Source organism: Bubalus bubalis, chromosome 1 (assembly GCF_019923935.1).
Source record: "Bubalus bubalis isolate 160015118507 breed Murrah chromosome 1, NDDB_SH_1, whole genome shotgun sequence".
Lineage (NCBI taxonomy): Eukaryota > Metazoa > Chordata > Mammalia > Artiodactyla > Bovidae > Bubalus > Bubalus bubalis.
In genome coordinates this window covers 19,784,284-19,810,950 of record NC_059157.1, presented here as the reverse complement: position 1 = coordinate 19,810,950, position 26,667 = coordinate 19,784,284, and the positions used below count along the sequence as shown (strand labels likewise).

The following is a 26,667-nucleotide window of genomic DNA, read 5'->3' as shown; positions in this document are numbered from 1 at the left end:
TCTCTCGGATTCATTGGCCTTTTGTAGAGTGAGCTTGGACGCGGTAACACCCTTTCATGGGGAACTAGATAGGTGGTGGTGTAAATCAACTTTCTTCAGAAGATCTTAATATAAACACCTTAGAACACTGGTGTAAAGAGTTGATGTTTAACTCTGTCAGGGATTATGTACTTATGTTTTAGGTATGTTGCAATATCACCCCCTGAACAGAACTTCAAAATCAGTGGTGAATAAAAACTTGATGTCTTAGCCATCACCTTGGTGGGTGAGGTTAAGTGGTCCCCTCACCGTCTCCAAATTCGCTTTTGCATCCTCTCTCAGAACCCCTCTCCTTGGGCCTGTCTCCATCACATTCGGTTCCTAACGTCCTCTCCCCACTTTAGGGCTGTCTCTGACCACCTCTTTAAAGAAAGTCCATTTCCCTCCCCATCACTTCATCCTGTTTTGTTCTCTTGCTAGCCCTTATCTGAAATTCTTTTACAGTTTTCATTTGTTGGCTTGTTTCCTCTCTTCCTGCATGAGAAGGTGAGATCATGAGCCTAAACTTTATCTTGTTCTCTGTTGTATCCCCAAGGCCAAGTTAAAAATTCTTTTTTTTTTTTAAACTACAATTCCCTTTTTTATTTTTAAAACTTATTTATTATCATTACTTTTTGGCCCTGCCGCATGGCATGTGGGATCTTACTTCCCCTACTAGGGATCGAACCCAAGTCCCCAGCATTGGAAGCACGGACTCTTAATTATTGGACCTCTGGGGAAGTCCTGCAAGTTATTAATAGGTCTTTGTAGAAGGCAGGAGCAAATCTGTTTCTCTTTTCCCCATCATGTTCCTATCATGCTAAACTTCTTTCTTCAAAAGTGCCATGCCATGCCATCCCCTTCATGTGCTTTGCTCTGCCAAGAAGGCCCCCTTCCTTGTTGCAATTCTACCTAAGTTTAAAAACAGCTCAAAAGCTGTTCCTCCTCTAGCACTACCCTGGGACTGAGCCTGGAGCTACTGTAGCTCTTAGCCCTTGTGCTGACTTCCTTTATCTGTCTACCCTGTGGGTCGGAAGGGATCCCTGATGTCAGGGACCAGACCTTATTTACCTCAGTCCCTGCAGGCTTAGCAGCACAAGTCTGACCTAGTGGGTGCTGAGGAGTATTTGTGAATGAATGTGCTGACAAAGAATGTCACCTACCATTTCAATAAGAAAAAGGATATTGAAGCCATCAAATCATCAGCCACTATCGTGGTCCCTAATGGTGCACCTTAAGGGGAATTCAAGATGCAGGGGGGGGAATTCAAGATGCAAGATCCTTGCTTGCCACCAAGCTACCAGCCTCTGCAGCCACCCCCATGGTGTACCCTGAGGGGCTTCAGCAGAGGGAAAAACAGAATACCTGCCCTAGACTCTTACCACTAAATTCATTAACTTGAGATGTCTGGTTTTCTTTAATTAGCAGTAATCTTTTGATGTTCTGACTACCTGGGTTTTTTTGTTTGTTTGTTTTGCAAAAAAACGCCTATATTCCTGACTGCTCCCTATCTCTTTGGAAGAATCCCTCAAAGCTACCTGAGATGCTGTATCTGGAGCTTAAGTCTTCAGTAAGTCCGCTGAATACAACAGAATTCTCACTTTCTAAGTTGTGCCTTTTTTTTCAGTTGACGAATGATTTCCTGTGAAGCTCTTGGATAACCAGACTTCTCTGTGGAGACACAGCCTAGCAGACCCTCAACTTTTGGGAGACTCCATTTACTGCCGTTGTGTCTCTGGAGGGGACCTCCCCGGTGGCTCAGTGGCTCAGATTGAACCGGAGATGCCGGCTCAATCCCTGGGTCAGGAAGATCTCCTGGAGGAGGAGATGGCAAATCATTCCAATATTCTTGCCTGGAATATATCTCGGACAGAAATTTCTGGAGGGGACCTGACTAGGGGAGACTGTAATGACCATCTGGGAGTAGAAGATACTGTCTGACTAGAAGGTGAGCAGGTGCTGCTTGCTGCCCTTTGGGTGAGGGATGCCAGACCCTCAAAAGCATGTCAATCCGTCTACTATTCTTTGGCCTTTTCTCAATCAAGTTGTGGAACAGATTCCCATTCCACAGTTGCCTGCAGCCTGAGAGCTGTGGAAGAACTGATCACATTTTCAAGTATTAGACCCCTGGGTTGGAGAAGGTGATGGCACCCCACTCCAGTACTCCTGCCTGGTAAAATCCCATGGGCAGAGGAGCCTGGTGGGCTGCAGTCCATGGGGTCACACAGAGTTGGACACGACTGAGTGACTTCCCTTTCACTTTTCACTTTCATGCGTTGGAGAAGGAAATGGCAGCCCACTCCAGTGTTCTTGCCTGGAGAATCCCAGGGGCGGGGGAGCCTGGTGAGCTGCCGTCTATGGGGTTGCACAGAGTCGGACACAACTGAAGCGACTTAGCAGCAGCAGCAGCAGTCCCCTAGGTCACAGATTCCACTGAAACCCAGGAGAAATGTACAGAAAGGCATGTCAGCTTCACATGCTTCAGGCACCATTTTCAGGGATTGCTTGACTGAAATCTGGCTGGAAGAAGGGGTGCCCACAAATGATCAGGTTCTTCCCAACCTGTTTCTGATTCTCTGGTGAGTTGGATGTGATGACAAGCATGACAGTTCCCCTGTTAGCTGCATGTGAGCTGTTAGGAGACTAGTCATTTAAATTAATTTTTCTTTTTAAATAAATTAAAAAAAATATTTTTTTGATATGGACCATTTTCAAAGTCTCTATTGAATTTGTTATAAGCTTGCTTCTGTTTTATGTTTTGGCTTTTTGGCATGAAGCATGAGGGGTCTTAGTTCCTTGACCAAGGATGGAACCCACACCTCCTGCAATGGAAGGTGAAGTCAACTGCTGGACCACCAGGAAAGTCCCTAGTCATTTTTATAAAGAACAGTTATAATAGGGCAAAACATCTCCACATGGTACTGCTAACTTCCACTCACAGGGGATGTTACCGAAGAGTTTTAGAATGTAGAAGAGATACCCTAAACCTACAAACAATGGGGAAAATAACACTTGCAAAACAAAAATAGCATGTGTAACTGTTTTTTGATTGAAAAAATGAATTTTTTTCTGGTTTGCCAAGGATGTGGAAAATAGGAAGCTCAAGATAATAGCATTTAAGTAACTAGCCCAGCCTTTGGGATGAGTTTTTAAAGTCTTACATTTTGGGGGATTCAGTGGAGGGTTTGATTAATGGAGCAAGATTTCCTAGAGGACTTGATGCTACAGTTCTGGTGTTTTTAGATGTCGGCATCTCCAGTGAATGTTATAAAGGTTAATATAATACGATTCTTCTTGAGTTACTCTTTTGATTGCCTTCTTTATTGTGTAGGATTCCTCCTTTGTTTTAATGCCTCCCAGAGCCTTTTATGTTCTTCTGTTTCCATCTTATGTCATTATGGCTCTATCCTATTTCTCCTATTAATTTAAAATTCTTTAAGGGCAGGACTTGTAGCTCAGTTATCTCTACAGCTCCTGCATCATTCAGCACAGAGGTAAGAATTCAATACATTGACATCTTAGTAGAAGAAATATTCTGTATGTATTATAGACGTGGCTATAGTGTAAGACAATGTTATAAATGGCAAGAGCGGTACAGGCACAGCGGGCACAGGGAATTCAAAGGACCCAGAGTTATAACCTGCTATCACACTGTTTTGTGCGACAGTCATATTCTTTGACTCTCCTCTGTGTAATGTCAGCTCGTCTCTACTAGTATTTATGCCTTACAGCATCCTCTGTAGAGTATCGATTCACCTATACTTTTTCTCTTCTTCTAGGAAATGAACTCCATCTATCATCTCCTATGGGTCACTCGACGCCTTTACAATGTCCCCCATTGATAGGGTGAGTATATAACTTATCATCCAACAAAGACAGTTTGGGGACTAAAAAAACGTGCTGCTGCTGCTGCTGCTAAGTCGCTTCAGTCATGTCCAACTCTATGCGACCCCATAGACGGAAGCCCACCAGGCTCCCCCATCCCTGGGATTCTCCAGGCAAGAACACTGGAGTGGGTTGCCATTTCCTTCTCCAATGTGTGAAAGTGAAAAGTGAAAGGGAAGTCGCTCAGTCGTGTCCGACTCTTAGCGACCCCATGGACTGCAGCCTACCAGGCTCCTCCATCCATGGGATTTTCCAGGCAAGAGTACTGGAGTGGGGTGCCATTGCCTTCTCCAAAAAAACGTGCTATTTCTCCTTAACCTGGAGCTACAATCCACAATGTCAGTCAACCTGGAATGAATGATCATCCCACTGATGGGAAAAAGCCTCTGGGATTATTTCTGGGATATAAGCCTTTCCAGGTACCCAAGAGTCCCCTACTCCAACTACCTGCTTTGCCTTCTCAACTGGTTTCCTATAGGTGACAGACTCTTAGCTTATTGACTCATATTAATTTAGATTTTTAAAAAATATTATTTACTAGGGTTAAATACAGAATTCTCCAGGCCAAAATATTGGAGTGGGTAGCTGTTGCCTTCTCCAGGGAATCTTCCTGACCCAGGAATCGAACTGGGGTCTACTGCATTGCAGGCAGATTCTTCACCAGCTGAGCTACCAGGGAGGCACTTACTAGGGTTAGATGCCCTAGTTTTTGGTTTTGTGTTCTTTTTTTTCACCCTGCTCAAATAGTTCTCTTCAATACTGAGATATGCAGGGTTAAACTTTCGTTCCTATAGCCTTTGTTCTATTCAGTACAATAAAGCCTTCTGTGAATGGCCCAAGTGACTTCACTCTTACTTCCCTACCCATAAAATAAACAGGATGCAGCCTACTTTGGGAAAACTTATCACAAAAACGTAAGGCATCTCATTTACTAATTTTTTAAAGTTATAGTTACTTGGTAGGGGTGGGGTGGAATGGTAGGGGTGGAGTGAGGGGGAAAGTGGGAGAGCCGTGGGGATATAGCACATCTTTTCAGGGACTCCTTTCAGGAACACAGTGCAGGGATTTACAGACCACATCAAGCACTCTGGAACTAAGCCAGTCTGCATGGCTCTGTCCTTGTATCGGTGGGAAAGGGTTCGTTTTGAACAGAAATGCCTTATACGCTGACATTTCTCACTGCTGTGGGATATAGGAAATGTGCTTTGTCGTCATTTTTTAAAATTCCAAATTGTGTGACCCCGAGACCTTCAGCACAAATGGTCTGGGAAGAATGGTTGGGAATTCTCTGGTCCTTCGAAGTCCCTTGCTCCGTCCTTAGCAGCTGGCTTCTCCCTTCCTGTAGAGAGAAGTTGGCCTGGCTGCTGCTGTTAGTGGACTTTGTAAGCTTCTTGCATGGGACCAGTGGGATTTTTAAAAATGTTTACCCTCTCCTTGCCAAGCTTTCCAGACTGTTTGAGATTTAAAAAAAATTTTTTAGTTTAAAAAAAAATTTTTAATTAATTTATTTAGGCTGTGCTGGGTCTTTGTTGCCATGTGGGCTTTTCTTTAGTTGTGGTGAGTAAGGGATACCCTCTAGTTTTGTTCGGGCTTCTCACTGCACTGTCTTCTCTTGTGGTGCGTGGGCTCCAGGGCACGTGGGCTTCGGTAGTTGCAACTCCCAGGCTCCAGAGCACAGGCTCAGTAAGCTTGTGGCGCACAAGCTTAGTTGCCTCACGGCCTGTGGGCTCTTCCCAGATCAGGGACGGAACCCAGGTCTCCTGCATTGGCAGGAGGATTCTTTACCACTGAGCCACCAGGGAAGCCCCTCTCCCAATTTTTTTAAGTCAACTTTTTATTGTTCAGAGTTCTTTTAAGGACAGCTCACCTAGGATGTGGGTTAAACCCTAAATGATAAAAATCCATTTCTTTATGACAATGTACCATTTGCTTACTCGTCAGGGGTGAGGGGTTGGGGGAGGGAATGAAACTGGATGGAGCCCAAGCAATCAGCCATGACTTTTCTGACTCCGGAAACGTCAAGGGCTCTAGGACCCAAAGAGATAGACTGTAAAAGTTTAGGTTGCTGGAAACTCTGAGCAGTGTTTACTCACCCGTGAGACAGGCACTCTTGTTTCCACAACGTGTGGACAATGGTATCAGAGAGTGTTGATTCAGTGTGTGTCGTGTAATATGCACTGGGTTTATTTTTTCTGTATCCACTCATTTAAACCTCACAAAAACTTCATGAGGGAGGTATTGTTATCCTCATTTCATGGATGAGAAAATAGAGACTTAAAAGACTAAAAATGTAGCCCCAAATCCCAATTAAACAATCAGCAGCACCAGTAATTGGATTCCAGTCTGGCTGACTCCAAAGCCCTACTTTTAACTGATGTACTCTACCATACGGTAGTAAACAGGAAAGTGAGTCTGATGTTCACGTAATGTAAACATTTTGCATGCCATATTGAGGGTCTGTACCTCTGAACAATGCAAAACAACACACTTTCTATCGCTTCTGTTTGTGGCATCTCTGAATTTACTTCACTTGGCTTTAGCCCTGCAAAGGACGTTTATCTTAAGGCATACAAGGCAGTAAAATAAGCTACATTTTTATTTCTTTGGAGGGTGTGTTGGGTGAATACTAAAGTGGTGATGAAGCAGTGAGGAGCCCACGCACCACAGTTAGAAAGTAGCCTCTGCTCCCCAAAGCTAGAAAAAAAGCCTATGAGCAGCAATGAAAACCCAAAATAAAAAATAAATAGATTTTTAAAATTAAAAAAGTAATGGTTAAGAGGTGCAGCTGCCCTTGTTCAAGATTGGAACTTATGGTCAATGGTGGCTCATTTCTTCTTTTCTGGAAAGGCTCAACCTTAGTCTATCCAGATTAGGAAAAGCCAGTATATTTTCTGAAGAGATCCTAGAGTATCATCCATCCGACTGGAATCAGATATATGACTCCCTCAAGAGAGAAAAAATATCCTTCTTGTTGAAAGATTGTACATGGAAAATATTTTAAAAATCAAGCAGTGGGTTTGGGTTGCCGATTTTTTAATGATCGATCTCTTTCTGGGCCAATTCTGTATTCAGGGTAGTCAGATATGATCAAGTGGCCTTGTGATCTTAGCTCTACTCCCTTAGGCACAGATGAGTGCTTGAAATAGTTGAATGTTCCTGTCACTCCCACCTCCGGGGTGTAGGGGTTCCCAAAACCTGCCCCCTTCCTTCCTGCCCACTGCCCTCTCCCCCTAGCCCAGTGGGTCACAGGTACCTCAGCGCCTTTGGTATTATTAGTTATTACAGTGTTACTAGTGATGAATCACAAGGTTCGGACTTTTTTTTTCCCTCCCAAAGCAATTTACCCTCGTCTCCTACTGAAGCTGCATTCTGACTGCGGGATTAAAAGTAATTAAAAACATTTAAAATTATTTATTAAAAATTTAGTTAGTCAGTTGCTGTGTGCAGGCTTCTCCTCGTAGTGGCTTCTTCTGTTGCAGAGCTCAGGCTCTAGGCATGCGGGCTTCAGTAGTTGCAGCACATGGGCTTGGTGTTTGTGGCTCCCCGGCTCCATGAACAGGCTTAATAGTTGTGGAGCATGAGCTTTGTTGCTGTGCGGCACGTGGGATCTTCCCCGACCGAGGATGGAACTCATATCCCCTGCATTGGCAGGTGGATTCTTTACGACTCAGCCATAATGGAAGTCCCCAAATGTAATTTTGTTGCTTTAAATACTTCTCCATATTTTCTGCATTTGGTATGTGATATTTTACAATCGTGTGCTTAGTCGCTCAGTCATGTGTGACTCTTTTTGACCCCATGGACTGTAGCATGCCAGGCTCCTATGCCTATGGAATTTCCCAGGCAAGAATACTGGGGTGGGTTGCCGATTTCCTATTCTAGGGGATCTTCCCAATCCAGAGATTGAACTTGAGTCTCTTGCACTGGCACGTGGATTCTTTACCACCGCACCACCTGGGAAGCCCATTTTACAATGATTAAGCTAGTGCCACTGTGTTGTGCTTAGTGACTCAGTCTGACCCTGTGACCCATAGACTATAGCCCACAAGGCTCCTCTGTCCATGGGGATTCTCCAAGCAAGAACACTGGAGTGGGTTGCCATTCCCTCCTCCAGGGAATCATCCCAACCCCAGGGAGAACCCAAGTTTCTCGTATCGCAGGCAGATTCTTTACTGCTTGAGCCTCCAGGGGAGCCCAAGAATACTGGAGTGGTTAGCCTATACTGGAGTGGGTAGCCTATCCCTTCTCCAGGAGATCTTCCCCACCCAGGAATTGAACCTGGGTCTCCTGCTTGCCTTGAGAATCCCAGGGACGGGGGAGACTGGTGGGCTGCCAACTATGGGGTCGCACAGAGTCGGACACGACTGAAGCGACTTAGCAGCAGCAGCAGCAGCTCCTGCATTGCAGGCAGATTCTTAACAGCTGAGCTACCAGGGAAGCCCTATTAAGCTAGAAAGATTATTAAAGATTTACATATTCTTGAGTCTCAAAACTAAAATCTCTTTACCTGCCATGTATTTGAAGTGTGTGTGTGTGTGTGTGTGTGTGTGTACACCTGATTGTGAAAACCTCCCATCTCGACTTTCATCTCTGTTTAATTTGCTGATAGGTTAAATTACTTATAACATTATACCCATCAATTCTCAGATAGGGGCCACCAGCTCTTTGCTCTTGTTTAGTGGAGAGTGTTCATTGATGTGCACCCTGAGTAGGAAATTTATCCACCTCCTTCAACATTCAGAATGTACCAGAAGTTCCCTCCTAGAAACAAAGTTATCAGTTTCTTGAGTGTTTTCCGAGATTTTTCTTGTTTATTTAAGCATACACACACACACACACACACACACACACACACTGCCCATAAGTTTGGGCCAAAATTAAAACCAAGACCGGAAGTAAAGTGAGGCTGGGGTTGCTCGGCTTGACCTATGTCCCTACCCTGTGCCTTTTTCTTTGGGACCAAGATACCTGACTTCTGGTTCAGATTCTAATCCCCACAATTTTCTCATACTTCCCTCTTCCAGCTCGGAGAGAAACAGCCACTCCTATTGATTTCTGATCCCCAAACACCTGTTTCTTCTTCCCTTTAGAAAAAGCTGTTTACGGTCACACGATGGAATGGGTACTTTCACAGATGAGGCACAAGTGCAGGGAAAATGGGAAGAAGGGAGGCAGCGGAGGAGGAGCGGGTTGACACCCACTGTGGGCAGCACCCCTCACCCTGCAGCTGCCCAGCTGTGTCCTGTGCAACTCACAGCCTGTGGGAGGCGAGAGTCCAGGGGTCCTCAGAACGCGCAGTGTTCTCATCACTCCCACCTCCAGGGCGTGGGGGTTCAGCAAGCCTGCCCCCTTCCTTCCCGCCCCCTGCCCTCGCCCCAGCTCCCCAGCCCAGCGGATCAGAGGTACCTCGACGCCTTTGGTATTATTAGTGTTATTACAGTATTATCAGTGATGAATCACAAGGTTCGGACTTTTTTTTTCTCCCTCCCAAAGTAATTTACCCTCCTCTCCCACCGAAGCTGCATTTTAGGCAGATTTAAATGTGGTTCCTCCTACCAGGTTTCCAAGCCCGCTGAATCACCCAGCTTTCTGAGGAGAGAGGGCCCCGCGTGGCAGAGGGTCTGGTTTTCCCAGCTGACCGGCCCACGTGCGTTGGGCTGACCTGATTTGAGACTCGGGGGCCTCACTCGCAGGAAGTGCGCTTGGTTTTCCCAGAAAGAAAAAGTCCCATGGCCAAGGTCACCTGTCTCTGATGGTGTTTGTCAGCTTCAAACACGGTGACTCATAGTCACAGGTCGAAATAAACCTACTCGCTATCATTTGTTTGAAATGAGTTCCCACCACCTGGGAAGGTTGGCTGCCTCTGGTAAGTCACGTCTCTGGAGCCCGGGCGCTGATGAAATCATTTTTAATGACACGGTCTCTAAATAGCCCAGGCTTGCTTTTTTATCTTGTTTTGGGTTTTTTGTTTTGTTTTGTTTTTTGGTTCACGACAGGTCCTTGGCTCTTATTTTAGGCCTCAAATGAGGTGTAGTATGAAAATTCTTTATTCTTTTCTTTCCTCCCAGAACTGGCCTAGGTGAGGGGAAGGTCTGGTTGGAGGGTGAGTGGGAGAATGTGGAGGTGGGAGGTGGGGGTGGCTGACGTGGGCTCCTGGCATCAGCTCCTGGCATCTTGGGCAATGGGGCTTTTCCTCTGCCCTGAGCATTAGCCACCCAGTGGTGGATGGAATGTTCCAGATGGGCCAGCGGGTGATGTCCTGCCACTTGGGCCCCACACAACAGAGCCTGCAAGGCACATCCCCCTCCCAGGATCTGGTCTTCTGGTGGGAGTTTCAGATCTAGATATTCTGATTAGGCGTCTGAACTGATGTGTCAGTCATGTCCGACTCTGCCACCCCATGGACTGCAGCATGTCAGGCCTCCCTGTCCTTCAACTTCTTCCGGAGCTTGCTCAAACTCAGGTCCATTGAGTCAGTGATGCCATCCAACCATGTCGTCCTCTGTCGTCCCCTTCTCCTCCCACCTCTTTCCCAGCATCAGAGTCGTTCCCCATGAGTCAGCTCTTTGCATCAGGTGGCCAAAGTACTGGAGCTTTAGTTTCAACATCAGTCCTTCCAGTGAATATTCAGGGTTGATTTTCTTTAGGATGGACTGGTTTGATCTCCTTGGAGTCCAAGGGACTCTCAAGAGCAGAGCAACACAATTTAGAATCAGAAATATAACCAGCAGAAGTCAGTTCTTTGGGTGGGTCAATCTTCTGCCTGTCTATTTATGTACTTGAGAAGCCAATTAAAATTTTAAAGTCTTGGTAGAGGCTAGAATCACAGGAAAAGGAGAATTTAAAATGTACAGCTAATTTTGTTTACCCCTTTTGTTACTCTAGTGTGTGTGTGTGTGTGTGTGCACCTGCATGTGTGTGGCAGTCTTGCTAAAGTTTCAAAAAAGGAGAATTACAGATTATCTGTTTTGTATTTTAATTACTATTTATTATTATTCTCCAATAATAATTGGAGATACCATTATGCTTCAGACATCTTTCCAAGATGTCTGATTTTTCCACCGTTTGGACATACTGTAATTTGATGGACATCCATCAGATTGCTTATAATCGAATTGAAAATTGCAAATCCATCTATTGCTTATAATCGCTTGCTATTACAAAAGCTACTGAAATGAACAAATGATTTAAGAGATATTTTTACCATGGAGTGCTCTAATAAAACATCCTCTCTTGAAAGGAATGGTCTTGTCTACCAGCCCCAGTGATTTTCCTCCTGGACACTGATGAGCACTGACAGATTCTGAGCCTCCCACCCTTTTTTTAAAGGCTGCTCCCACCACGCCGCTACCCCAGTCAGGTTTCGCGTTTACTATTACCCTTCCTCCTGAGCACAATGCAGTTAATTAGATTTTTGTCTTTTTATTTAGTCTCAGATTTCACCAAGTGCCTCTCTGAGACTGCATCTAAGTTGCCAAGGTTACATTTAAAAGCTTCTCAACCTTATCTTTATAAAACATCGTGTTACTTTTAGGGTTGTAGAGTATAGAGGTGTAGTGTGTGTGTGTGTGTATACACACACACTCATATCAAACTTGTTTAGCTTTCAGGGAGAAGGAGGTTTACACTGCAACAATGCAAATAATTAATATTCGACATCTATCTTTTTCAAAGTCCTGCTAGCACGTTGCCTCCAGAAATTCCTTACTGACCGCATTTCTGCAGACTCCAACTGCCTTGCCCTCCTTCGGAACCTACTTTGCCTTCCTTCAGTGCCTTATTAAAAGCCTGTGCTGTCTAACCCTTACGCTATCAGCTTCTTTCCCTCTGAAACATTGGAGCATACATCTCTGAGTATGTAATACCCTAACAAGTACCAAAGTGGAACATGTAAGCACTAGAATCATGCTATCATCTGGCAGACAGTGCCTCTCAGATAGACGCTCGACTTTCAAAAGCCGTGTCACTGAAATATCCAGGAGGGGAGGCGAATCCCTCCCTTATTTCCTTTCTATTTTTAAATTTTATTTATTTTTAATTGAAGGATAATTGCTTTGCAATATTGTGTTGGTGTCTGCCAAACATCAACATGACCTCCCTTATTTCTTGTTATTTGCAACTGCTGTAACACACAAATCTCCAAGTACGTAATGGCTCTAGCTCGCTCAAAATTTATATCTTGCTCACATAACAAGTGGGAGGTCGAGCAGTTCATCAGCGTGACCCTCCTCTGCATTGTAATTCTGGGAACCAGGCTCCACCAGCGCTGCTGTCTCCAACACATGGCTTCCAAGACTGACGCTTTATCAGCGAGAAGGGGAGGAGAATCATGGGGGGACCCTGCAAGGCAGGCTTCCGTGGGCCAGACCTAGGAGTGCTGAGCATCCGTTCTGCTCACTTTCTGCTGGCCAGAGCTCTCTTGTTGCTCCCCTAACTATGAGTCCAGGAACTTTAGCCCTTGGCTGGTCATCTACTTTCTAGCAAAAATTATACACTAGGGAAGGGGGAGCCTTGGCTTTTTGTCAGATGCCTAGCTATCTTTCTCTTTAACTATTATCACGTTTTTATATATCATCTTCTGAACACACTATTAACACGGCATTGTATTGTATATATATATGGACCATCTAATTAATTCTCAAATTAATTAGTCATTTCTTGTCAATACTACCATTATCATATTTTTTTTAGATGAAGAAATTGAGACTCAGTCTAGATTTCTTGCCCAAGAGAATACATATAATAAATCTGGGAATTGTGATTCAAATCCTGGTCTACCTGGTTTTAAAACCTAGTGACTTTAAATTTTCTGTTATACTGTCCATGTATGAATAGAAGTGGCATATCTGGGTCTTTAACAGCTAAAACGGAATACGGTACTAACACCAATGATCGCCTTTATGGTTTTCATCAGTTTTGTAGCAGAGTTGAGAAGGCCTGATGTTCTGAGTAATCTCAGTGATTTTCACATTCACCTCTTGTTTCTTCTTTTTTATTGTCTAGAATCTGAATTATTTTCAATCATTCTCAAGGATTCAGTTTCTAGTCATGTGAGGATGATGCTTAGATATTTAACTTCAATCCCAACATCTCATCTTAGTTTGGGCCCATGATTCTGACTGCCGGCTCAACACCTCTGTAGACACCCCAAATTCAACCTACTGAAGGCACTGTCTTCATGCCTTTGGAACTGCGCATTCCTTAGGCTGGTTAGTCAACAGCTCCCCTAGCTTTGATGAACTCCCCAAGACGGGAGTGCCAAACGTGTTTTTCCATCACTGCTTACCTCCTAAAGATTAAATAGATTCTTAGCTACTTTGCATGTCTTCTAGACGGGCCAAATGTTATCACTCTTGCTAACAAGGTTGAGGACTATTTTGAGATGGTGATGATGGTTATCTCAACAAAAATTCTTCCATGTGCCAGCCTCTTCTCACTTTCTGTTTGACACTGAAAAGGCTGAGGAGAGTGTCTAGATGGTGCAAATCCTTTGGGGCTCAAGCCTGGCCTGAGTCATGGACACCCACTCACAGAGATGTGTTCGTGCTTATGAACATAACTGCGGGGGCCATATGCATATATTTGGATACCCCAAGTCCCTCTGTCCAACCTACTCTCTGGGAACATTTTTTTCTCTTCCTGTCTCTCCCACCCTTTGAGCTGATCCAAGTGCAGAAAAGAGTCCAACACATCAGAATTCCTCTTCTACACGGGCATTCCTGAGAGTTTCTAGGAAGATGATACTTGTCCTTAGTAATTTCAGCCTAGGGAAACACAGGGGCCTCTCCAAGATGCTTCATCATCCAAAAAAACTTAGACTACTTGTTATAGACCTTGAACCTAGCTAGAGAGGGGCTGGAGGGCCAATTGGTTACCAATTACTAAATTTAAAAAAGAAATACCAACACCAAGACATCCTAGAATCAAGAATAATGTGAAAATGGCAATTGATGACCAGAGAATTTAAATTCTTAATTTTCACCACCTTTTCATACTTTGCAAAAATAATTTGCTTATGAAAATGAAAGAAAATACTTGCAGCTGCTTAGTTTCCCTCTTGTATGCCAGGCATTGCTGCTAATCTACCAAAATCCTGTAAGATGGGTATTATGTATGTTTTACAGATGAGGGAACTGACCTTAGAGAGACTGATAAGCCAAGTTATTTGTGCCCTGTGGCATAAGGGATCTCACTTCCCCGACCAGGGATCAAACCTGTGCCCCTTGCATTGGGAGTGCAGTTTTAACCACTGCCCACCAGGGATGTGCCAATCCAAGTTTTTTAAATGAATCAATTATCCCCCTCCCATGCACACACCATTTTTATATCTGTAGCCACAGACCTGGGGCACAGGATCATGTCTGCCTTCTGAACTCTTGGGTCCCCGTTACCGAGTCCAAGCTTGCTCTGCTCGCCGCAGGACAGGCCAATGAATCCAAGAGAAGAGGTGTTGAGGCAAAGGAAGAGACTTCAGTCAGGGAGCCGGCAGACTGAGAAGATGGCAAGCTAACACTTCAAAATAACCAACTTATGGAGTCTGGATGCCAGGTTCTTTTAAAGATCAGAGAGAAAGAAGCAATGAGAAACGAAAATCAAAAGACAGAACAGAGAGGGAGATGCAGTGGGGGAGTAAAGTGAAAGGGTCTTCAGTCTTGTAAAACATCTCCAAGGAAATGGCCAGCCCTCAGAAGTGCTGTGTTAAATCTCTTCTATTCACAGGTGGGCAGGGACAAACCATCTCTCCAGGACCCGAACAAAGACACTTTAGTTTACAGTCAAGCAGAGGGGCAGTATCCTCCAGGAATGCCATGAAGTATGATTGTAATAATAAAAGCAAGTTCAGAGAAACAGTTTCCAACATGGAGTCAGAATTGACTTCCTGCCAAACCCAAAGCTAGTACAATTTCTAGTAAACGTTTGCTGAGTAAAGTAGCACATGAAAGGGTGATGTGATTAAAATGATGGTCTCCTTCCAGAGGTGGTGTAAATTGAAATGTGTCCGTTGTAATGTGCTCACAAGCCACCTTAAAGTTTCAGCCGTTTAGAACTGTGAAGGTGTGTTTCTTGTTCTTGCTCTGTGTCCGTCACAGATTTTTGCAGCTGGTGATGGGGGATTCCACTCACCACAGTCACTCAGTAAACTGGGCTGATGGAGCGACTCCTACCTTGGATGTTGCTGATTGTGTTGTGATTAAATCATGTAAACTGAAAAGGACACCTGTCTCTTTCACTCATGACTCACCAGCCAGAACTATCACATGCTCCCACCTAACTACAAGGGAGCCAGGACGTGCAATTCCATCATGTGTCTGAAAAGGGGTGGACCCTTCTGGGTCCACCTATGGACCATATTAGTGCTGTGTGGCAAATAGCACTAATGACCTCCGTGGGATGTGGGGGTCCAGTGAAATGAATGATATAAAAATGCTTTTTATCATAAGTGATTCCTGGTGATTATTAGGCTTAAGAAGCCTCAAGTCAGGCCTTCCCTGGTGGTCCAGTGGCTAAGGTTCCATGCTTCCAATGCAGGGGGCCCAGGTTCGATCCCTGGTCAGGGAGCCAGATCCCACATGCTACAAATAAGAGTTGGCATGCTGCAACTAAAGATCGAAGATCCTGCTTGCCCCAACTAAGACCCAGCACAGCCAAATGAAAAAAAAATATATATATATATATATATATATATATTTATATTTATTCCCAGTATTCTTGCATGGAAAATCCCATGGGGAGGGGAGACTGGTGGGCTCCAGTCCATGGGGTTGAGAAGAGTTGGACACAACTGAGCACACAGACACACACACACACACACATATATAAAGATGCCTCAAGTCATTGTGTTGGTTTCGACTTAGGTATCTCATGAGGAATTCATCCTAGGCCATAATAAAAAGGCCCTGGGGCCTGGTAAGAGGGAATATCATGTCCAGTCCTGACCCTTAAAAATAGATGGTTTCCAGTCCAAATGCACCTTCTTAACACCCCAGTCCTGTGTGATCCCCAATCACATGTAGGTCGGTTAGGAAGTTGCTTTCTCAGCCAGAAGATGAGGCTTCAAGAAGTCTAATCACTTGCTAACCTTGGGCTTACCCTCGCTCTTAAATGGTGAAGACTATTGTTCCCATCCTTTCTTTGCAACAAAATATTCCAGGCTCATATGATTTGGAGACTTGGACCTCAGTGATTAGGGAATAGGTAATAGAGATTTGAGGTCCACTGGGGTGATTACTGGGGGACAGAGAGGAGTAGCAGAACCTTCTAACCCACTTCCATCATCTGGTAGGGCAGCTGGAATCTGACCAGATGATGTTCCTTTCTGTTGTTCTTGGCTGATATTGTAGATCTGGGGAAAACAAACCAAATGGAATCCCTCAGTTCATGTCCTAACCGTATAAAGTACTGAATACATCCAAGAGGAGCAAGGAAACATTAATGCACAGTGAAGTCATTTATGCTTATCTTGTCATCAAAGCATTAAAGCCATTTTGCTACTAGATGGTGTCTAGTCCCACTCCTCTATAGAAGACAATAGACAGACTGGCACACCCAATTTGAATCTTTGTTCTCTGAACCACAAGATATTGCCTGCTTTGGCTTGAAGGGTAGAGATGGAAACCAAGATTCCCCATAACTCAGCTCCTCCAGATGTCTATCATTGATTGTGTCTGGGAGTGTAAAGGGAATTTCTCTTTTGTGCATCAGCTTCTCCAATTTTTAGAGTACTCAAGATTTTGTAAGCCAATGGCAAAGCTACTTTAGGATGTAAAGAGTATTTTGCAGGCAGCTGCTCTGATTAATTCTCCTTCCACCTACCTGTGTATTGTTCTGCTCTCAACTCAAGCTTGGGATCTCTGGTTTTCTTTTCCTTTTCTTTCTGGTTCTTGAACATTCCCTTTACTTTCTAGAATGTGCTGCCTATATTACCATTATAACTTTTGTTTGATATAATGAATGAAGAAAGGAGTTCAGTGGGAGTGGGAGCTTCAGGGCATTTGGTCCACCATGCTGCTGCCACTCTCAATTTTCCACTCTTCTCGGTCACTTTATTTTTTATGTACTTATTTTAAAGATTTTTTAATGTGGACATTTTAGAAGTCTTCATTGAACTTGTTACAATGTTGCTTCTCGTTTATGTTTTGGTTTTATGGCCATAAGTCATGTGATATCTTAGCTCCTGGACCAGGCATCAAACCCATACCTCCTTGCAGTGGAAGATAAAATCTTAACCATTGGACCACCAGGGTGGTCCCTGTCACTTTGTTTTAACTTAACTTCTTATAAAACAGTGTAATGAACTCTCATGAACATTACCCAATTTTGACAGCCATCGTTTTATTATTCATATTTATGCTAATCACACCGTCCTGCATGCTGCTTGTTTTTTTTTTTTTTTTCTTTTTTGAGAATTTTAAGGCCAGTCCTTGAGCTTTGATCATTTCCTTCATAAGAACACCAATATGAACCTCACTCATAAGAAATCTGCAATACTATTATCATGTGTCAATATCCAATATCCAGCCTCTGGAAACATTAGTTTTTTACATGTTGTATCCTTGATCTATTTGCTGATTTTCTCAACCTTTCCCCCATAATTTGTTTCTCCGCATTCTTCAGGATGGTCTTGATTTTTCAGGCCATTATGTCAGATATAAGAGTTTTCCTGGTGGCGCAGTGGTAATATGCTTGCCAAGGCAGGAGACATGGGTTCAATCCCTGGATCTGGAAGATCTTCTGGAGAAAGGGATGGCAATCCACTCCAGTATTCTTGCCTGGGAAATCCCATGGACATCCCGGTAGGGCTTTCACTTTCAAGTCAGATATAAAGAGTGAATTCGGCTACTAAAATTTTTTAGTTTGCAAAATATATTTTTTGCTGCAGGATTTTAGGGGATAAGATTCATTTTTTTTTCCTTCAGATATCCAGCTGTCACCTTAAATAGCAATTTCACTGGCCCATGTTCTGATGATTTAATCTCATCCTTCTCTTTGACTGCTCCTGCTTTGCAGGTGGGTGGTTATTTTCTCTCTGGGATATAAGTCTTGCTGATGGAAGACTTTAATGGCAAAAATCTCACAGACTGTGACAGCAAAGATATCTTAATTAGTGTTTGTTGAATCAGTAATGAATCTGTAGCCAGGGATTTGTGTACCTCATTTGTATATTTCATTACTGTTGTCCCCTGAACAGACTGAAGTCACAATAAAATTTGCACCTAAACAACTGATTTGAATTTTCATTTCTAAAGGTGATCATTTCCAGGAAACATAGTCTCTCTTAGATATATTTTTAGTTGTTACATGGGCTGTGCCAAGCTTGGTCTTGAAAACACCCCTTGGGTTAGAGGAATATTTGTCATATGTAGCAACTGCACTAAGGGTATGAGGATTCTGTAGGAATGTGTGTGTGTGTGCGTGTGTGGCAGAGGTTGTAGCATCCAATTGCTCAACCAGGGGTTTAATATAAGTGTAGGGTGGGACTTCTCTGGCAGTCCAGTGGTTAAGACTCTGTGTTTCCACTGCAAGAGGGGTGAGTTCGATCCCTGGTCATGGGAACTAAGATCCCACATACCTCTCAGTGTGGCCAAAAAAATTTTTTTTAATAAATTAAGTGTAGGGTTTTAAAAGAAATGTCTTTTTTATTTTCTGTTTTCTATTAAGCTCGGTCCTTTTTTCCTAGGGGAAAATATAAAAGCGCAATTAGACATAAGCAGTTGCATGCAGTTAATCTCAGGTTTCCACAAGCATCTTCAGATCCATTGGAAATGATGCAGTTTTGAGAAAGGAAGGAAGAAGAGGCAAGAAGGCGCCATCCCCAGAGTGAAAAGCTCGATGCATGTGAATCGAACAGAGTCCTATTTGTTTGGCAAATAAGAAGACTTTGTCTCAGATTTGCCTTCAGCTGGCTGTATGTATTCGGAGAAGGCAATGGCACCCCACTCCAGTACTCTTGCCTGGAAAATCCATGGACGGAGGAGCCTGGTAGGCTGCAGTCCATGGGGTCGCTAAGAGTCCATCACGACTGAGTGACTTCACTTTCACTTTTTACTTTGATGCATTGGAGAAGGAAATGGCAACCCACTCCAGTGTTCTTGCCTGGAGAATCCCAGGGACAGGGGAGCCTGGTGGGCTGCCGTCTATGGGGTCGCACAGAATCGGACACGACTAAAGCGACTTAGCAGCAGCAGCAGCAGCAGTAGCTCTATGTGTTAAAAAGCAGAGACATTACTTTGCCAACAAAGGTCCGTCTAGTCAAGGCTATGGTTTTTCCAGTAGTCAGGTTTGGATGTGAAAGTTGGACTGTGAAGAAAGCTGAGTGCCGAAGAATTGATGCTTTTGAACTGTGGTGTTGGAGAAGACTCTTGAGAGTCCCTTGAACTGCAAGGAGATCCAACCAGTCCATTCTGAAAGAAATCAGTCCTGGGTGTTCATTGGAAGGACTGATGTTGAAGCTGAAACTCCAATACTTTGGCCAACTCATGTGAAGAGCTGACTCATTGGAAAAGACTCTGATGCTGGGAGGGATTGGGAGCAGGAGGAGAAGGGGACGACAGAGGATGAGATGGCTGAATGGCATTACCGACTCGATGGACATGAGTTTGGGTGAACTCCAGGAGTTGGTGATGGACAGGGAGGCCTGGCGTGCTGCGATTCATGGGGTTGCAAAGAGTTGGACATGACTGAGCGACTGAACTGAACTGAGCTCTATGTTCTGGGCAAGCCACCTATATTCTAAAATAAGCATAATGGTATGCCCCTGGTAGGGCTGTTTCCAAGATTAATGGAGGCATGGTGAATTGCTCAATAAATGTTAACATGGTTATCTACAATTTTAGTGTTGGGTCCTAAACACTATGTGTTTGCTTCTGTGGTATTCTGTATTCTGTAGTATTCTGTATTCTAAAGTTTGCCTTTGATGGTCCCAACACGTCTAGACTTTAGGCTGCAATGGCATTTTTCAGTCATGCACAGAGTATTTCTGTAGAGCAGGGGTCCCCAAACTGTGGGATCCAATGCTTGATGATCTGAGGTGGAGCTGATGTAATAATAGAAATAAAGTGTACAATAAATGTAATGCACTTGAATTGTCCAGAAACCATCCCCCCCCCAACCCCATCCTGGGTCTGTGGAAAAATTGTCTTCCACAAAACCAGTCCCTGGTGTCAAAAAGGTTGGGGACCACTGCTATAGAGGATTACCTTGGTGTTAGTAAGTAAGTGTTATTTTATATTTAAAAGTCCATTTAGATGTTAATGCCCTTTTCCCTTAAATGGGTCTCAGTGGAAAGCCCTAACTTTAGGGGAGCAAATTTGCCTTGAGGGGGAAGGGGCGGAGGAGGATTCCTCACCACTAATGGAATAATGAATATGACGTGTTTAAGACTGAGAGTGGAACGATTAAGAAAACCCTTGATCGGAGTGCTTGGAAATCCAGCCTAAATTTTCTGAAGAAGTGTTTCTGAGCCGACTTTGGTATTTGGTGGACGACTTTATCAACAAGACCAGGAGAAATGTGGGCAGGGTGAGACAGGACAGGAAATTACTACAGAAAGTTGATTTAAAAATAGAGAATGAGACGAGTTAACTGACCTACTGATTTTCCTCTTTAAGCGAAAAACCAGGGGCTCTAATCTCCCAGAAATCAGAATGTTATGACTTTTCTACACAGAGTGTAAGGCAGGAACGGACACGACCATGTACTTCCTATTATACATGACTCACTCTTCTTTTGAAGCTGGGTGTTCTCAGTACTTCTCCAGATGGTCTGTTCTGAGTGGACGAAGGATCCACCCCAAGGAGGCAAGGATTTGGGAGCATGGGTCAGTGAGGTTAATAAAGACAGGATCCAGGGAACTTGTTCAAGAGAGAGACAGAATGAGAACCAGGAAGGAAGAGTTGATATTTCTGTGAGGTGTGATGGTGGCTGTATGGTCATAGTTTTGTGAGGGTGAAAATGCAGGCGGCTCTGGATTTCTTGCAGCATTGTGGGATGGAAGTAACGTCGAAGCTTTTGAGAGACGCGTGCAGGGATAACATTTCATAATGCCTTAGATTTGCTTTTAAAAATATGAAGACCAAAGCTGTGACAGTCATTTTGTGTAGAAGGTGTGGTTAGCGGCGGCCCCTCTGCCTGTGAGGAATATGAGAAATAGTAGAAAAACAATCATGTTGTGTGTTAGCAAAGGGAAAGAACAATAAAGTGATTTGCAAATTTAAAATATATATGTTTTTATTTCTAGGATCAGGTGACTTTGATAAAGCTCTCTTGGCTCTGTTGCTCCTCAGTGAAAAGCAGAAAATATTTGATTGGATGGAGAGACCCCTTTCTTTGTGTCCTGCCTGCCAGTCTGGAAGGAGAAAAGCTGTTACAGGGTAGGTTCTTCAATAGGACCATAAAGGGGATCCCTGCGTGGTTATTCCTAGTGACTGGTTGTGGTTAAATGAGACATGTGCTTCATCAAAAATTGAAAAATGCCTCTCCCATCCTCCCCTCTTTCCTTCCCCTCCTGTGGCCTCCGTGTTTCTCAGAATGCAGGGAATACACACTCTTTCCACAAACCCCCATGCCAACTGCAGGAGATGGGAAAACTCCTTTATTCAACAAACATTTTAAAGCACACACTGCGTATGAGATAGAAGGGCCCTATGCTTTCACGCTTGGCTGGTGCCATCTTGAAATTCTTAATAATTTTTGAACAAGGGGTTCTGCGTTTCCATTTTGCAGTGGGTTCTGCAAATTACGTAGTAGCCAGCCCCGAGTGGTGAACAAAACAGACGTGTATTGTTCTCATGTAGCTCATTTTTCTAGGATTAGATTTTGGTCTGGGCCTGGGTGGGGTAGGGTATGTAGTCCCCAGGGAGGAGAAGCAGCTATGTAAACAAGTCCAGCAGAGCAGGGGTGGGGGAGGGGAAGGAAGAAGGAGGGAGGCAGAAATGGTCCCTGGGGGTGGGAGTGGGGGGCAAGGGTAGCCTTAAAAGAAGAGTGAGATGTTTGCTTGCAGGAACGTGTGTGGGCGGGCGAAGCTTGGGCTTCTGGGAAAAGGCTACAGAGATGCTGATGGGAAGTGCTCCTGTGTGCCCTTGGCAAGGCTGAGTTCACGGTCTGATGGATGCACTGTGGTGAGAGAGAGAGAGAGAGAGAAGATCAGCAAAGGGCTCCAATCCTAGAGGAACTTCCCTCCATGATAAGGCACTGAAGCTTCATCTTTGGGTCACTGGTTCTCAACTCTTGTCTACTCATTAAAACCCTTGGGAGACTGAACATTATACCAAGCTCCCACTTCCATTAAATCAGAATTTTAAGGACTGGGGCAAAGGCATTGATCCTTTAGAGCAACGCAGGTGAATCTGATGTTTAGGCAGCATTAGAGACTACAGATTTAAGCAGAGGGGCATCAGGATGTAGGATATCACACTGATAAAACTGTTCGGGGAGGACTGGGTCATAGCTGAATTTTAGAAAGATCTACAGTAGCCAGAGGAAGAGTTCGAGAGCCAAGGTCAGAAGGTAACATCAGTATTGAATGTCTGGTTTTTGAAGTTACTTTCAACAGGTCTGAGTGGACAGTATAACAATGCATGCTGAGAACTTTTAATATTCAAGTCAAACAATAACCTTTTAGTACCTCCCAGTAGTATAAAGGAAGACATACATCCATCAATTTTGGGGGCATCAGTTGTACTTCTCCAGGGCTTGATATGAAGCCAGCTGGTTTCATAGATGACAGCTCTGAGGAAACACTGAGTAGACACAGCTATGGAAAATCACAGGTTTTGTGTTTGTTAGTCTTTAGGACAGTGTAGCCAAAAAGTAATGATGCTGTGTGATTCTTTTCAGCTCACCCCGAGATGGAAAGGGCATGGGTCACTGAAGTGAAATACTCACCTCACCGGCATATGAGGTGACATCTTTGTTCTCATCCTTTGTTTTTTAACCCAAATGACAAATGGATCTGTTTATTCCTAGCTATCCCACACCCCCTGGATGGTTATGTTGTTGTACAATCTGTGCGTGTACAGCTGGATGATTTTATGAATGTTGTGTCAGTACATGTCTTGGGTTTAATAAAACAACCCTCCCTTAGAGGCAGACACATTATGAGTGGAGCACCGTCTCAGGGTGTGGGGTTTCCTGCACATACTCTTTGTCTTTCATTTTATGAGAAAATATTTTTAAAACCTAACAAGTATATTTTGACTACCCATTAGCAGTTTCAAATTTTTAGCAAAATGCTAACCATCCATCAGGTTGAAACAATTTAAGCATTGAATCTCAAAAACAGATTAGATGAAAACCAATTTAACTTTAAAGGAAAGTTTACCTGAGAGGCCCTGGAGAAAATTACTGGTAGAGGAATTTCGGAAATCGAAGAGTTTTAAGTCACTGTGGTTGGTCTTACCCCAGGAATAAAGTTGAGTGCACACCGTCTACCTGGTATATTTTGTGATGGAGTAAATTTTTGATTCCATCACAGTTTGAGCCCAGACTCAAACTCTGACCATTTCCCTCCCTTTTCTAACCTTACCTTCTATTTACAAAGGAGGGTTCTTCTCTTATCAGGCCAGATCATACTCCCCTTGCACATATGGAGTTTGGGACTTTAAAGGATCAAAACTTGCTCAGGTTTTTAGGGAATTAGAATATGCAGAAGTAGGACTTCTTTGGTGATCTAGTGTCTAAGACTTTGCACTCCCAAGGCAGGGGACCTGGGTTCGATCCCTGGTCAGGGAACTAGATCCCACAAGCCACAGCTAAGACCTGGTGTAGCCAAATAAATAAATAAATATTGGGAAAAAAAAGAGTCTCCTTAAAAAATATGTGGAAGTAGGAGAGACTTCAGAGGTGAGTTCCAAGGCTGACTTTCTCATGTTGGAGAGTAAGAAAAAGCCAAATGTAATAGAATTTATTAACCCCAAGAACATTAGACTTTTATTATAATAAATAGCCACTCGTATTTGAAGGTGGTAACAGTTCCCATTGGGACAGGCATATTATATGGGAGGTGGAAAGAATTTCCAAATTATAGAGGAAACGTAGAGTGGAGGGTATAGGTGCTAGTGTGGGTTATTGGATTATTATCTGCTGAGATACAAAGATCATCTGATTGAGAAAAGGACTTCTTTCCTCTCTTGATTGATGATGTCAAAACCTTGGCCATTGTCCATGATGAATCACCACCCACGTTTAGCAAATGCCCACATATGCTGAGGTGACTTGCAGGCAGAAAGGGCACCTCGTGGCTAATTGAGAACATTGGCTGTTGGTAAAGAAATCCTCAAAGAGGAAGAAGGAAGGTATGTTGCCGTGGGGCTCCTCAGATAAATAGAACTCCTTTTGGTAGCATTTGCCACATTTTTTAGAAGGTGGTCGTTCTAAAAGGTCCTGCCTGCCGCAAGCATTTCTTACAGATGAGTTTGTGTGTGTAAAGGGATTTCCCTCTGAGAACCAGAAGCTCTGTCAAGGCATTTGTGTCTAAGAAAGAACCATCTAGAGGGTGGAGGTGGCCTGTCTGTTGCCAGAAGGACCAGCCAGGTACGGAGTCAGGTGACCTTCTCAGCGGGCACACGCTCACCTCCTGTGGATTCATGCAGCCTTCTTTGAACAAAGAATTCCTCAGTTGAGAGGATTTAAATCTTGACTAAATCATGATGGGGGGAATAAAAGTACTATGCTAAGAACAGCATTTTCATGTTTTTTTTTGTTTGTTTTCCTGACAATGAACACTAGTCTGATAATCAGCCATGACAGAGAGCTTCCTCAAGCAGCCTCTGGACGGGATTTTTCCATCTTATTCTAAATTATATTCTTTATCAGAGTAGAAGAGAAGGCTTGAGACAGCCCTTGGCACCCAATCAAGTGGGCGAGGCTATGCTCTTGTCTTGATTTTGACCTGCCACAAGGCTAGTATTGGGTCAGCGGTGGATCTGAGGGCCTGTGTTCTTTGTCCTAATGTTTGTGAATGATGCGCATTATGCATAATATGATTATGATTGCCGAGCTAAGAATTCTTCTCCAGCTCTTTTTAAAATGTCATCAGATTCTAAGTGCTTTCTTAGTCTTTCATGAAGATACTGGTGGTTTTCTTAGATGACCAATCGGCATAAAGGTGATGAGATGGCACGTGTTGTGTAGCAATATTGTCTGTGCTGTCCTCTGCCCCTGTTTGCTCCTCGGTCCAGGGCTTGTCAGAGTGGATTAAGCAAATGAAGTGTAATTTGTCAGATTCCAGGAAAGGAAATGGAAAACTATTCTCATGTGCTTCAGTGGCTGAGTCCCTGGTCTGGTGACAGAGTAAGCACTTCCATGACGTGGGTTAGCTTGGTGGTGAAGCTCATAGCCTTTGGCACCATGTTGGTTTTGACACATATAGACCTTGGCATTACACAAACCTGAGTTTGATCACCAGCTCCCCACTATTACGTGCGTTCTCAGTCATATCTAACTCTTTGTCACCTTATGGACTGTAGCCCTTTAGGCTCCTCTGTCCATGGGATTATTCTGAACATGGGATTATCCTGAAATTATCCATGGGGTGGGGTACCATTTCCTCCTTCCAGGGATCGAATCTGTGTCTTCTATGACTTCTGCGTTGGCAGGTGGATTCTTTACCACTGAGCCACTGGGGAAGCCTTACTATTACTGTGTGGCCCTGGGCAAATTACTTAGCTTCCCTGGCCCCCATTTCTCCACCCAGAAAAATGGGTTAATAGCACCTTATTTATTGGGTGCCATGAGCATTGGCTGGAATAATGTTGAAAATGAGTCTAGTGGCATGTGCTTGTGTTTTAAATATTCTAATTCCTTTTATAAGAGGGGAGCTGAGCAGTGGAGTCCTTGAGCAGGGTTTGATCAGTCAGCACTTATATTCATTCTCACCTCCCTCCAGAATGCCTCTCCTTACTACAGAGATTAGAAAACCCCAAGCTACCACATTTCCCAGACTCTCTTTTAGCTAGAAGATTGTTCCATTTCACGAGATCTGTGTATACGTTGTTTGCAAGGAGGAAATGAGGTAGTGGCCATTTTTCATGCTGTTTTTGGCTATTTTCTGCAGGCAAGCAAGATCATGAAATTTTCTGGAGCACTTGTCCAGCTCTGTAGGTGATGTGAAGCAATGACATTCTGATCCTGGCATCCAGATCCCTGTTTCTTCACCCCTGGATTGCAATTATGATGGTGTTCTTGAACTCCACACACTCAGGGGCAGCCTCGAAAGTCCCCAGTGTCTTGATTTCAGCACAGGGAGCAGCTTCCTAGTCATTGGCTCTTTGGAATTATGGGAGTACCCCGGGACTCACCCAAGAGCCCCCTTCTCTTGTCTTTCCACCACTGCCCTAATTCAGTCCATTTGTGTTTAAAATTGAATGGAGTATGTTTCAAACACCAAATCCTAATTTGTACAGTAAGTGAGTCCCATGGGAAGAATGAAGGAAGGGACCATATAGAAGAAAAGAGAGTAGTGAGAAGAAGGTGCAAGAGGTCAGGAAAAGGAAAAGATACCTTTAATTGATGGCTAAGGTAACACTGACCATTGCTTACAGTTCAGATAAGCATGGAACACTCAAGAAGGGAGAAGCAAAACTGCTATGAGGTCTGGGTTTAAGATCTGCTATTTAAAAAAGAAAAACCTGCTATTAAGTGGACATCAAGGATGACATGGATCCCATAGGGGCTTTTCTGATAGCTCAGTTGGTAAAGAATCTGCCTGCAGCGCAGGAGACCCCAGTTTGATTCCTGGGTCAGGAAGATCCCCTGGAGAAGAGATAG

General features: G+C 43.8%; 1 long non-coding RNA gene across 1 annotated transcript; it reads left to right on the top strand.

Annotated features, from left to right (window-relative positions):
* The first annotated feature begins 1,262 nt into the window (after window positions 1–1,262).
* On the top strand, window positions 1,263–26,667 carry LOC102396683. Its single transcript, XR_003107532.3, has 4 exons — window positions 1,263–1,966; window positions 3,798–3,864; window positions 21,140–21,272; window positions 22,738–26,667. It is a non-coding gene; the product is annotated as an uncharacterized LOC102396683 (long non-coding RNA).